General features: G+C 40.0%; 1 protein-coding gene across 1 annotated transcript in view; it reads right to left on the reverse strand.

The window, feature by feature from the left end:
- Window positions 1-14,290, reverse strand: part of thrab (thyroid hormone receptor alpha b) — a 135,178-nt gene that overhangs the window by 109,878 nt on the left and 11,010 nt on the right. Inside the window, exon 2 of the mRNA XM_015028544.1 lies at window positions 262-344. The gene's annotated coding sequence lies outside the window, so the exon portion shown is untranslated. The remainder of the gene's footprint in view (window positions 1-261; window positions 345-14,290) is intronic.

Genomic DNA, 14,290 nt, shown 5'->3' on the forward strand with positions numbered 1-14,290 from the left:
CACGTTTGTGGTGTCCAACTTTTTTTGGTGTGTTTTTAATAAAAAACCCACCCCCCAAAAAAAAAAAAAAAAAAAAAAAAAAAAAAAAAGTGGCAGCCCCACCCGTGCGCCAGTCACCTTTTGGTAAACTATCACTGCAACTCCCACATTACAATGATTTGTGTTCACTTTAATGCATCTGCAGAAAAGGGGAGAATAATTTGCTTAACGGCGACTTCTTCAGCCTTAATAATCATCCAGGACAATGAAAACACTTCTCACCTTGGCTGCCAACTGCCTTCACTTCAGAGCTGCTCCTCTATTTTCGATCCGAGCCTTCATTCCAGCCAACGTCTCTGCAAACTCTGCGAAGAGAAACAAGCAGTCTGTTTCAGCCCCGTATATCTGCACCATCTGAAGCAGAATCTAGTCGGACAGTCCAGTCTAGAGGGAGTTACAGGGTGAGTCCTATGAGAAAGCAGTTCCCCGAAAGCTGCAGACAGCCAGGACACTGCAAAGTCCACATGGCCACTGATGCATGCGCCAAGCCGGGGATGACATGGGAGGAGTTCAGTCCCAGTGAGAGGCGCAGCGCTCTTCTGTCCATGAAAAGCAATGGTAGATTTTCATGTCACCAGCTTAGAGCTAAAAGGATTAGCAAACTAATCCTTTAACGAAACGACGCGGATGAACCGAGGAAGTTGATGGTGTGACTTTAAAATGGTCAACACTCCGCACATGCTAGGTATCTGGGAAGGAATTCCCCACACTTGGTATTCCCTTAATCTGCTCTTTGGCTGTTTTACTTTGGGGGGGGGCAATAGGAGAAAGAGCCACAGGACTCCTCAACTCAGACGGAAGAATCTGTCTGTTACACATTTGTTGCGTGCTTCACAAAATCTGGCTTTAACTGACAAGTGGCACCTTTAAAATAATAAGCTCGATGCCACAATCCATGCTACAGAAAACACAAGACCAAACGTCTTCAGGCAGCTGTAAGCTGTCATATCGGAAGGTTTCCAAAAAATGCTTATATAATAGCTTTTGTCAGTTCAAATTTGCTGTTCTTCTTCACAATAAAACACGTGTTCACACAATCTCAGCTGCAAAAGGGAGTAATTACCCAATGTCATTAACATGCACATCTTCATATCTAACTCTGCACAAATGGTGCATGAATGCAAGCTCAACATTCAGGCACAGAGAGCAAATATTTCGTTTTTCTCTTTCATCTTTAAACAATGGCTTTGGTCTTAATATACAATCATTTAATTAAATTTTTATTTTGTGTTCAATTATGTATTTTTATTATTTTTTTTTTTTACAGTGAACAGAACCGATTCTTCGTCTTTGCGATGGATCTCATAAATTGATCTGGCAAAGGCAAATTCAATTATGTCACATCTGTTCCTTTTCTGGGCTACAATGCACTCTCAGATGAGCACATTGGCAATTCAACAGGCAGTAGGAATATGCTTCATGGGAGTATGTATAATTGCATTGCACGCGTGTTATTTTTCTCATGGTAATCTTGAAAATGGTAGTAAAATGCTTTCATGTGCATGAATGAAAAAAAAAAAAGGCAAACCAAATAGCAGCAGTCTGTAAATATTCACGCAGACGTTGAGTCATTTATTAAACAAAATGTAGTCGGGGACTCTCCTCATCTTGTACGTCCCTGGTTTCTGTGTCCAAGAAGGCAATGCATTTAAATGGCTCACTCAACTCGGATGTAAAAGGTCTGACCCCAGCTTTTAGCTGTTTAACCTCTGCCTCACAACAAGCCTGCTGGGACATTTGCATTCAGTGCTAAACGGGGCTGCAAAACAAGGGACAGAAGTAACGCAATGTTCTAACAGAAGATAGAAGATACATTTTGCATTCTTAAACACCCGATCATTAATTCAAGAAAAGACGGATGCAGAGATGGGTAGATTGATGGATGGCCACGGACAGGGTATAAATTATTTCATTTTTATTTTCCAGACAGGAAAATACAAATCAGGAAACCCGTACAGGGTGTTAATATAGATCCAGCACACAGTCTGTCAGTTCGGATGCTTGGCTTTTCATGCCAAAGACATCTCGTAAATTCACAAAATACAAAGAAAAGACACCAGTATGGTCCAAAATTCACACAGCGATGATCTTGCTATTCTAAAAGTGTCTTTCCTAGCAGTAATCAGTTATAGGCGACATTGCCGTATCTGAATCAGATGACATTTAGTAGCCTGACAGCTTCGCAGCACCGACACCTTTTCCCCAATGACTTCTCCAATCGAACACAATCCTATCTTGGTACGAAGAGATAAAGAAATAATTCTTCTCGACAAATATATCTCTGTGTCAAAACAGACACGAGCCAGAATTGGCAGCCTTTAGGAGTTAAGAATTCACAAGCAAAACTGAGCAGATGGAAGTTGTTTTCTTTTTCTTGTTTTAGCATTTGACACTGGTCATGCTTTTTCTTTTCTATATTGTTCAATAATACACAACAGTTCTTAAAAAGATACATGGACAAATGTGGCGAATTGAGATCAACATTCGACTGTTTGGCCTTGGTTAAAAACAGCTTTTGTGAAGGAAAGCCAACACAGCAAATTACCCAGAATGCACCGTGTTGAAATATGGTTGTGGCAGCATCATGCTCTTTTATTGAGGGCAATGAAAGAAGACGACTTTAGGGCAGCCAATATTTCACTTTAGCACGTACGCCTGGTGATGGCGAAAACGCTGCAACAATATTGTTATACTTTCAACAGATAAGAAAAAAAGTGCATTTATCTTCAAATAAGTAATTCCCTTTTGACTGTTAAGTCAAGTTAAAAATCTTAATTATTACATTTCAAAACCAAACTGACTTCTCAGATACAGAAAGTGCTGAATATTTCTTGCATTGCAGGTAATAAGCATCTTTAATTTTCAACATAATGAGGCATAAAAAGAACATCGTCTGCCTCAGTGATCCTTCACTTTAAAATCCATTCCTGCGGAATTGGTCAAAGGTGGGCCATTACAATCCAGATCATTAAATCGAAGATATTGAGGTTTAGTCGCCCATGTGACCTTCGGCTGTGTCTCCGAGTGGAACTGCTCATTTGCTCACACGCCGTTACAGTCTATGGCAAGTCAATGTGGACATGCATCTTATTACCCGGTTAATCCATATGCTAAACCAGCTCCTGGCCACCCAGAAGAGGATAAATATGTAACCACACAAGGTAGCGCCGACAGAAATGCTGTCAGTCTTCAATGTGGGCACGTCAAAGCTACAATGTGTGTTTTGTTTAGGCTAAACGCACAGTTGTATAATGCAAGAAGGCAAACAAGTAAAACCTGAAGTACCCAAAATGTGGGTAAGCGCATGATTACCTCAGATCAGTCTCCTGAGAATACCTTTAGAAAATTTCAGTTTTTTCAAAATATACAAAGATAAGTTTCACCATTAATGTATGACAGACAGAAATTAAAGTTTGACACACTAAAAATACTTAAAGGCATGAGGGAGGCAGGGAAGGAGAGGAAAGAAGGAAGGGCAAAACATTTGGATGGGATAGGAAATTAAATCTGGATATGTAAACTTTTCCCCCCATTCTTATTCTTTTGTTTTGCCATGTTACGTCAAACCTGGAGAATACTAAAATTAAATTCAGTGCCTTTCCATATTAAGAACATTGTAATATATATATAAAAAGAAGTATCCCATAGTTATGAATGGACCAGTTGTCCATTTAAGACATGCTGCAGTTTTCATAGCTTGTGGTTTGTAAACCCCTAAAACTTTACCATTGCACCTTTCCCGTGGTTTCAAGTTATTTTTAATGAGATGCCAAACACAGTGCATGCATTTCTGTTGAGGGCGAATGGGAAGTAAAGATGTTCTTTCCGCTACCCTCCCTGCTGCTACGAGCTTAAAGTCAGCTGTGTACGATAGTTAAGAGGGCAATTCCAACAACCTTTCCTCTCATTAGAAAAAGAAAAAAACTGAACTGTGTCTAGAACCCCTTGCTAATAAGTCAACTCTGATTCAAGTAATTAAAACAAGGCTTTACCACAATCTTTAGGTTCACAACAACAGCCATCACGTTTTCTGTAAAGGTCGTTGATGGAATGGCCTTTGTCAGTATTTAATCTTCTTTAATGTTAAAAAAAAAAAAAAATAATCAGTCATGTCCTTGGTCATTTTCAGCACATGTACAACATTTCACAACAGAATATCAGATGTGGAATAAACTAATCCTACATGGGAAACCTCAGAAAAAAACTACATGTATGGATGGGTAGTTGTAATTTCCAAATTTATCCAGGTCTAAAAAAGGAAAAGAAAAAAAAAACTTCCTAGACTACATAGAGAGCTAGTGCGAACTCCGATGTGCACAGAAAAGCCAGAATAGATCCATGTTTTAATGGATTTTTTCAGTTGGTTGGAGACCTTGGCTTTGATGGATGCATTTAAAATGTTTACCTCAATCCAGTGTGGATGAATTTCCCCTTGGAAGCTTCCCATACCTCTCTATTAGCCCTGTGATCTACTATACAAACAAAGAAAAAAAGATTTCACCAAAATGCATTTCAGTAAAAGTCCAGAGGCATTATAGCATCAGGAGGTACTGGTACCAATTTGTGCAGTTGACTCATAGTTTTAAAAGGGAACAGAGCTAAATGAGCTTGCCAATAAGGCACCAACCAAACCGCAAACTGTAAAGGCACTACACCGAAGTAACGGTTAAACTAAAAAAAATAAAATAAAATAAAAAAGAGAGACTTTGCTTGATGCGATTATACAACAAATTTCATAGACGGAATTCCTGAATTAAACCATGGAGTAATTTTGTCACAACATAAACACAAACACACTTTACAGCTTCCTCTCCTGTGGGTTTACAGCAGAACGAAGTCAGAGGGGACTCAGGCTGCCATGCCTACGACCGAAACCCTCCAACAGAAGCCTGCTGGGGGCTCTCCGTGCCAAAGGAAATCCTTAAAGAGGAAATGTTCTAGGCTCTTTGACACTTCACCAAACCACCATTGGAATCATCTCCATATGTTTGCATATTATGCAAATCACACTGCGTTTGCTTTAGTGTAAGAGATTTTGTGCTCTTTGTGCCCAACTCTAGATTTTACAGTGAGGGTTTGAACTGAAGCGTCTCAAAAAAAGTTTTAACTTCGTAACGTATGGGTCCGACACGCAGCCCGTTAGCACTAATTCCAGCTCTAATCCGATTGTATTTTTCTCCTCGGCTCCGTGTAGGAAAGGTAATTTCCATGTGGAATTAATACGGACAGCTTTACTTGTAGAACGGTGAGGGTGGCTTAGCTGCTATGTGTGGCCTTGCTCACATACAAACACTCTCACTCGGTGCTGTAACAGAGCCAGGGTGGAGATTGATCAGCTGGGCCGAGTCCAAATTAAAGCTCGCCTTCTGCAGACATGCCCAGCATGCCAAGCATAATAATTTTCTCCTCTTTTCCCACTTTTTCCCCCGAAACAGTCAAAGTGGAGACTAGAAAAACATCCACGCTAATCTAAGGCCAGAAAGAGGGAGGGAGAGAAATAGATGCAAGTGTTTCTTGTCTCGACGCTCTTTGCAAAAAAAGAAAGAAAGGAAATGCATGCCTCTCAGATGTCTGACCCATTTTCTGCTCAAAACCTTCTCTCTTCAACTCCTCTCTAATTCTCCCCACCTCTAATCTACAGTAAGAACGATCTCAGACTTTTTCACTTAAGCTGCACTCATGCATTTCAATCCAATGCAGTGCCACAAGACTTAAATTTACAGAGTGAAAACTGCTAAACACCAGCATGCCAGCCTGAGAAAGAATACGCCGCTAAATGGCAATAAGTGGAGCAAGAAAACACACCCTGCTGGGCCTGGCTGGCAGCTGTTTTGAATTCTCTCTGGGCTTTTTATGGGCACTGTGCAAACCAGACACATGCACTGTATGTGTGCATCTGCATGCTTAATGAGAAGCCTGTGCTCCAATAGCCAGCTTCGTAATCAATAATATAAGCCCCCGCAAAAAGCACTCCTGCGAAATACTAATAATAAAACTCGTTAATGCATTCTTATCTGAACGTAAAACACTTAGGCATTCTCTCTTTTCTGTTTCGCCATACATTAGTTTTTACAACTTGGGTTAGAGGTTTCAGTGTGCATACAGGTGCTTGACCATACGTTATATGACCAGTGGGAACATAATACCACAATTTAAACTTTGAACTTTTTTTTACGAATGTTGCCAGTCTGAGCAATAATGAGGAGAAAAAGTCTCTCGCTTCTAAATATTTCCACGTCACACATGTTTGAAAAAGGGCGGTGGGGATATGGCAGTTCGAAGTTGTTTACGCCTCAACCCTTCCGAGAAAGAGTTGAGTTTTCCACAGGAGAGCTGCGTTGCATCACTCCACATGTCCGTTGCATTGCAACATATGTTTGAACAGCCATGAGTTTCCTTTGAAGATAAGGCTGCAAGTGTAGCAAAAAAACATACATGGAAAAAAAAAAAAACCTATGATGTAATCTGAACTTTTTTTATTTTATTTTTTTTACACATTCAGTCACATTGAAATGGCAAAATTTAACTTTTTTTATTTGGATAAAGTAGTTCATAGCTGCCCCCAGTGAAAGTCAAAATTTTTGTATAAACTGAAATCTAAATTTAAAAACATATGTTGCTCCTTCTTCCACATGGTTGCTGCATCTTCTACATGGTTGCTGCATCTTCTACATGCTGTGGATCGCCACAGTTACTCCAGTTAACCCAAGTTTCTTGGCGTCTTCCCTTAATAATGCGCCCGGTCCGTTTTCGTGGGAGCATTTCCAGCTCAGCTTTCAAAACAGTACGACTGTGAGGAGTCATACTGTTTACATTTTCAGATTACTGACTGAACAGTGCGACAATGCTGGTCAGAACAAGAGGAGAAATTACAGCATTTACCGGAATCCTGCCAGAACGCAAGTGTTTTGAAATACAATTTTTGGTTTAAAGTGGTTATTTTCCATAGCGGTGATTTACAAGCTGACTGGCCTCCCCACAGACGTCTTTTAAACCACACCTCACCCTCCCACCATGACGGGGTCCTGGTTTACTGCTCCCGACTTCATCCTCCTCAATACATAAATAAACCAAAAAAATATTAATTTAGGGACCCGACTTGGAACAGTAGAAGTTTTGAATTCAGTGTCGCAGATATAAGGTCGTGATTCTTCGGCAGCTTTCAGCGGCATTCTTGGCAGCTATGTCCTTGCACTTTTTTTTTTTTATTTTCAAATATTTCTTGAAACGAAAATAACTTTTGGGAGCTAACTAAACAACAGAAAAGGAAAATCTGTAGAAATTGTATGTATATCCACACACACACAGACCATTAGGGATTTTTAAATGATTCCTCAGCTAGGCAGCAGTTGTGCACAAGTTCCAGCTTAAGCAACACATACAGGGAGGAAAGTGAAAGAGTGTATCTGGGTTCCCCTTCCATCAGCCAACACTTGACAAAAACACACGCACAGGAAAAACAAGTGGATCTAATGGACTGTGAACTATGTATTTTCAGTGCAAACACTTGATACGACAACAAACAGTCCGGCTCGTTTCCAGTCATCTGCTTTTGGCACGCTCACTCTGCAGGGTCATGTCTGCTGCTGACTCAGGGACTACAGATGTGGAATTAGGGAAGGGTCTGTCACTTCGAGGGCTCCAGCAGGACCTCAGCCAGCCTGGACGTGGGTCAGGCACGCTGGCCGGAGAACACAAACTCCAACCTGAGCCTCCTTTCAGCCTCATCGTTCAAGCCGGGCAGCTGTACAGCAAAACGCTCTGTGATAGCTCCCTTTCTCACCCCTGTCAAGTGTGTTCCTGAACGGGTTTCTGATCAATCGCTGCTATAAAGGTAGGAAATGGCAAGCTTTGGATTAGAGTTCAGTTTATACTGAATTACTGAAAGGAAAAACAAGATTTTTGAGTTTCCATGGCAGAGGGTGTGTTGACTCATTCCATTTCAACAGCGCACAACATGGTGTCAGACTGCTGGCATCTCACTGCCAGGTGGCCCTGGCCTACTGTCTTTTCTTCCAAAGACTCCAGGTCTCCCGAGACACACAAGAGGATGCCGCTGTCAGCGTAGACTCCCAGAGGAACATTACACTGCAAGGTGAAGCTCCACGAATAACTTCCTCTGTTTCCCGAACAGATTGCCCAGTCTCTCTTGCCTCCCTATTGTGGCTTCCACATTATTACTTCTTTGTGTATTTAAATGTTTTATTCCAGGTATGATTAGATGAAGAGATCATATTTCTCTAATTTCAGCTGTACTCTTCATAAGGTTCCTGTTAAATCCTGAGTGGAATTTAAAATTGTGGCTCGGTGATTTCCATTTCCATCCTCATTCCCATGAAAAAAGCTTCAATTTCCCTGGAAAGCTGCGGTATTTCGTTCTCTATGTTTTTCTGGTTACATAGAAAGCACACCTGGCCCAGTGCCCTTAACGCTCAAGGAAATCACAAAAATGAAGCACACCATAGACGTCACACATGAAAGCAAAATGCGTTTGTAAAAGGATAGTGGAGAGTCAAATTCAACATGATGAGACATGAGCTAAAAAAAAATAAATAAATAAAAAAAAACAGCTGCTCTCGAGTTACTTGTGGTGTGAAAAGATTTTTCAATAAGCTTCTGTGCAAGTGTGAGACAATTGTGTGCAGCTCGCTCACATCTCGGTGTCCAGCGCTCACCGAGGCCAAAAGCACCTCAAGGCGAGAGTGCGCACTTGTCACACGCTGGAGGCCCCCCGTTTGAATATCGAGTTTCTGGGCCAGCCACATTCAGGGAAACACGAGTCCGTCTCCGAGATCAAACGCTCAAAATGCGGTACAGAAATACAGGGCGCGCTCCTCAAACGTGTCAAGATATACCGCTCACACATGTATGTGCCCAACAGATCCGTGTCAACACGTATAGGGTTCCTGAATGATAATACCTGCAGGAAACTGAATGGGTTTGGACTTTCCACCAATATTAGGCAACTGGCAGGAGTTGAGACAACTCGTGTGAGGAATGTGTCCGTCTGCCAGATCAGCAAGTCTCCGAGATCTTGTGCAAATGCGTGCACACGTGCACAAGGAAAGGCGGGCACCAACGCCTCTGGGAGCTTGGCATTAACCTTGCATTCTGGACCTCCCACTGTGGTGCCCTACATCCCACCAACTTGGAAAGCAGCAGGTATGGATAGAAACATGTTTCCTGGGTTTATGGTAACCAGTGCTTTACCCCCCTCCCAAAGGTCAACTAGTGTTAAAATGCTGATTTGAATTGTTACAAGTTTTACTTGACAAGCAGGCCTCTTCCTCAGATTTATTTATTTTTTGCTCTTTTTTGAAAAGCAGTTTTTCAAAGTGATTTAAGCACAACTTTCATCAACAACCATACAGAAAGCCAATAATTAAAACAAGCATGCCATACAGAATTTAATTATTTATCGTGGCAAAGGATGTTGTATGCCAAATATCAGGGAAGCTGGTCAGAGTTGATAGCCAGAGCTAAAGCAATTCATACATCAATGAAAATCAATGTGTTAGAATGGCCTAGTCAAACTCCAGAGCCAAAGTCAGTTGAACATCTTTGGCAAGATGTAAAAATATACATTTGCAGCTCTCGATCCAATCTAACTGAGCTTGAGCTTTGTGCCAATGGCCATGGACGAAAATGTCAGTGTTGATGTGCAAGGCTGTTAAGAGTGTTGTCATAAGTTATTGATGAGGACTGCTGAGAAAGACTTCATCTACAATTCATCCAAACTACTCCCTGCAGAAAGAAAGCACTAAGCATCATACAGAATCCAAGTCATCCGGCACATGAACCACTTTGTTTCATCTCCTTCAGGAATGCCCCCAAACCTTAAATCTCAGAGTCCATTCTTACCCAACTGAACTCTGACTCAGAAACACACGTTTTATGTAATCATGCATTTTACTACTGGCTGCATGGTTGAGCAGTGGTTAGCACTATGGCCTTGCAGCAAGAGCTTTCCAGGTTCAAATCCTGGTCTCAAATCTTTCTGTATACGGACTGTTTTCATGCGTGGATTTTCACTGAGGACTCTGAGTTTGTCCAATAGTTCAAAAGTATGACTAATTTCTTGCTCTATGTAAATTGCCCATAGGTAGGTATTTGAATATGATAACCGGATTACTAATCAACCTAATCCATGTCACAAAGTAATTATCCCATAATTAAATGATGGGCTGCCATTAAAGGCATTTATGAAGCTGAATTCAAACTTGTAATCTACACCTAACTACTGCTTCACCACTAGTATCAAGATATCACTCAAATCGTGTTGCCTTTTGAGGAGATCGCGAAAAAGCAACACATCTAATTAAATTGGGATAAGAAACAAAGTCACTTGCACCCATCGTCATGGATGAACACATTAAAAGAGTGGTGAATCACCCCAGAACTGGTCAGTCTACCAAGATTTCTCAAAGGGTGCATGAAGGAGTCATCCAGGCAGATATTAAAGAACCTCTAAAGTACCGCAGGCGCCAGTTGTCTCAGATAAGATCAGAGTTCATAATTCAAAGATAAGAAGGAGACCAGGCAAGAAAGTTATCCACCATAAGTTCTAAAGTCAAAAACTTTGCTCACAAAAAAAAAAAAAAAGAGGATAATGGCCTATTTTATATTTACCCAAACACACCTTAGAGATCCATAGAAGTTTTTTAAAAAATATTCTATGGACTGAAAACAAGAGTAGTGGAATTTAGACTTACAACCATGTTTTCCCCGTCTTCCTCAATCGATGAACAAAGGCTACTAGTGCCATGGAAAAAGTCCCAAATCTCTCACTCTATCAGTAACTAAAACTTAATTTTTCATAGCAAGCTGCTGTTTTTCAGTTCTCATTTGACACACGCAACATGCGAAACTGACACAAGATCAGAAATTGAGCACCGTAGTAAGTGTGCCGTCTTTGCATTTCGCACAAGAGCTATCCTACCTCTGTGATATTCTCAGATGAAACCGTGTGATGTTGCGGTATTTCAAAGTACTTCCTTTTACTTCGACAGCACCTGCATATGGTGAGACACTTTTCAAAGCCATGGTGCAAAGGCTGATGTGCACCACGACTTGGATTTACCTTGTGTGTTCACTGTAAACGTGTCTTGCTGCTCCACTTACGTGCGCTTGTGGTTTCCTTCCTCAGCATTCTTGAAAATTAGATCATGAATAAACATTAGGATAATCGAGTTTTGAGGTTTGGTAATCATGTCTGCACCTCAATGCAACAACAACAACAAAAAAGCTACCAGGTGTAAGGATTCTGGGGAAATCATTTCCCCTCCACCCCGTAGGGACAGTTTGGTTTGGAAAGCTTTTTTCTCTCTCTAAACTTATTACCTGAAAATTATTTTCTGTATTCAACTCATATCTCAGTTTAAAATGCATTTTATGATCTGAAACATTAAAGTATCTACTTGATTAAAACAAACAACTTAGAAATCAAGACTTTTACCATCTAAAAATGAGCGTGACTTAAATAAACAACGGATTACAGACGTAATACTGACAATACTGAAATGAAGGGAGATACACCACAGGCATTCTTATAATAAACTGGAAGGTGACTCACTTTGGCTTCCTGTTATCAAAGCATCCTCCCTGCAACCTATACCACACCCACCTGCAGTTGTAACTTAATGACAAACAAATTTCTCATTATTTTTTACTACAAGCCGCCTGAATAAAGCCTCCACTCTGAGGAACCGACTTGGAGACCTTGGAGCTGGTAATTTCATTAACAAATGCAATTTTCTGGGCTCAGCTTGTGTCTGACTTCATTTTCTGTCAAACACAATTTGCTCTATATAAGCAGAGAGAGTAAAGTAACCACCGCTGGTGCACATGCCTCCATCTGAAAGGTTTGGAAATATGACGTTGAAGGGTGGGGGGGGACAGACGGGAGGGGACCACGAAAGTTTCCTCAAACAAAAAAAAAAAATGCTTGGTGTGCACTAACAGAGAGGCCCGGGTCACCATGGAGTCATGCTTCAAGGCAACCCAGCTAAACTCAGCTGATCTTTGACCCCACTGGTAGTCATAACATAAACCAACGTCTAATTCCTCAACCAGGGAAACATCTCGCACGCATACACAGTCAGAAGGAGAAAAGTCTCAGACTGTAAAAAACAGACGTGGCACTGAGATCGGGAGGGGTTAGACTCCGGCTCGGCCAGCAGCCTGCTGTATATTATACAGAGAAATGCACCGAAAGCAAAAGAAAAACTCATCGTTGCTGAACATAGTGAAACTGGAAGTCAATTAATTATTTCAATTGCATTTTAATAATCAAACTGGAAGTGAAAGCACTGATTAATGAGGCTGGAAAAGAGAAATCAGACAGCTCTTTTCAGCATAGAAGTTTTCACGCAAGTATAGCAATAACGGAGATTAACTGATTCTATACAGCTTTTATATGCTCAGATAAATTCTAGATTTTTTTTCTCCAGAAGTATTAAAAATACGAGGACAAGACATGGAATGTTTTTTATATATATATATATATATATATATATATATATATAATTTTTCTCATTTAGTTCTAAATCCTAATATCTTTGTCTAATTTATTTCCCACTGAATTAAATCAAAACATACCAAATCATGGCTGATGGAGATGGAGAATCAAGTCGCATTAAATCAGTGTTTACGGCTTGTGGTTTACTTTTTTCAATTTAATTTTTAAAACAAAACAAAAAAAAAAGACCTTTCTAAAAGGTTTTTATACAATCTCATACATAGTCATCTTCATTTCCTATTCAAAAAAATAAATAAATGTCCCGTTTCAGATCCTATTATAATACTGGGGTGAATTATCAAATCATTTTGAGGTTTATGGTAATATCTGTCCCAGAAGATTTCTGGTGTAAAACAGCTTCATCCACTGCGCTGCGCAGTTTCCTGATAGAAAACCTGAATGTTTCCAATCAAACCACCAACTGTGGCACCAGAACGCTTCTTTGGGTCGTTCCCACCACACAAGTATTGCAAGTGCTCGATGCAACCAGTGGGTTAAAACCACAATCCTGACACAAGATTATAATAACAACAAAAAAACAAAAAAAACACAATGGATCAAAGAGGGATTTCCAAAGCTTTCCAAACCAACTGGGCAGTGAAACAGGTCCATTCAGAGTTCCTCAAGTGTGACAGATTACAAAATCAGGAGCAATAAAAATGCAGCTTTTCTTCTCTGTAGGAAACGCATTCAGCTTCTAATTCAGGGGTTGAAGGGAATTTGAGCAACTGTAGTTTTACGGGGAAATCGAATCTCCTTCCCCCCCCCCCGAAACGAGGGTAAGCCGGGTTAGTTGCTATTCAGCTGTACAGTGGGACAGCAGCAATGCAACAGCCTTAAACTCCCTATTAGGATAATCTCTTCAAAGTAATCTATTCTCTTTGCTTTTATGCACTAATATAAGGCTGAACGTAGCTTCCACAGAACCACTCAAGTGCAACATTTTGGTGGTTTGATTATAAACTTGCGGGGTTTTTTATGTCAGATGAATAAAGTACAAAATAACATATATATATATATATATATATATATATATATATATATAATATAGTAGCATATAATTCACCCAGAAATTATTTTTTATTTCTATCAGTTTTGTTTCGCATGAATAATGCCCCAATTAATAAACCTTTTAATCTCTTTAAAAATCAACAAACAAATGTCATGTTCTTAATTATCAAGCTTATCGTTTGTAATTTTTTTTTTCTTTTTTTTACAAACGATAAGCTTGATAAACTTGTTGATCCCAGCTACGTTCAGAGAAATATAATGCATTTTTCTATAAATTACTAACGATGAATTTTACAGGAGAGAAAAAAAAAACCTCTGAAATAGTGCATGTATATAAAAAGGCTATGCTAGTCTTCAAAAATGTCAGGCTTTTATCATGTGAGAAGAGGAAATACTCAAATATTTTCCACCTTTATTGTTAAATATACCCTCCACAAATCAACTTAAAGTGATAGAAATGTTAAATGGAGAAATATAACGTTTAAAAACTGGGAATAGAATGGTGTTAAACCATCATGAGCACGTCTCTTCAGGGTGTCAGGTTTGAGGTCAAAAACCTACTAATATGTGGAGCTCCTTCACCAAAATCCCTAGTTCCAGATGAAGCAATCCCAACATGATTTTCTTTTTTTTGTTTCACTATTTGGTAGAGGTGTGCCGATCGATCGGTCACCGATCATAATCGGGCCGATTTTCGTGAAAAAGTGCATGATCGGTGATCGG

This window comes from Poecilia latipinna, unplaced genomic scaffold (genome assembly GCF_001443285.1).
Source record: "Poecilia latipinna isolate Pla-1442-1.1 unplaced genomic scaffold, P_latipinna-1.0 Scaffold128, whole genome shotgun sequence".
Taxonomy (NCBI): domain Eukaryota; kingdom Metazoa; phylum Chordata; class Actinopteri; order Cyprinodontiformes; family Poeciliidae; genus Poecilia; species Poecilia latipinna.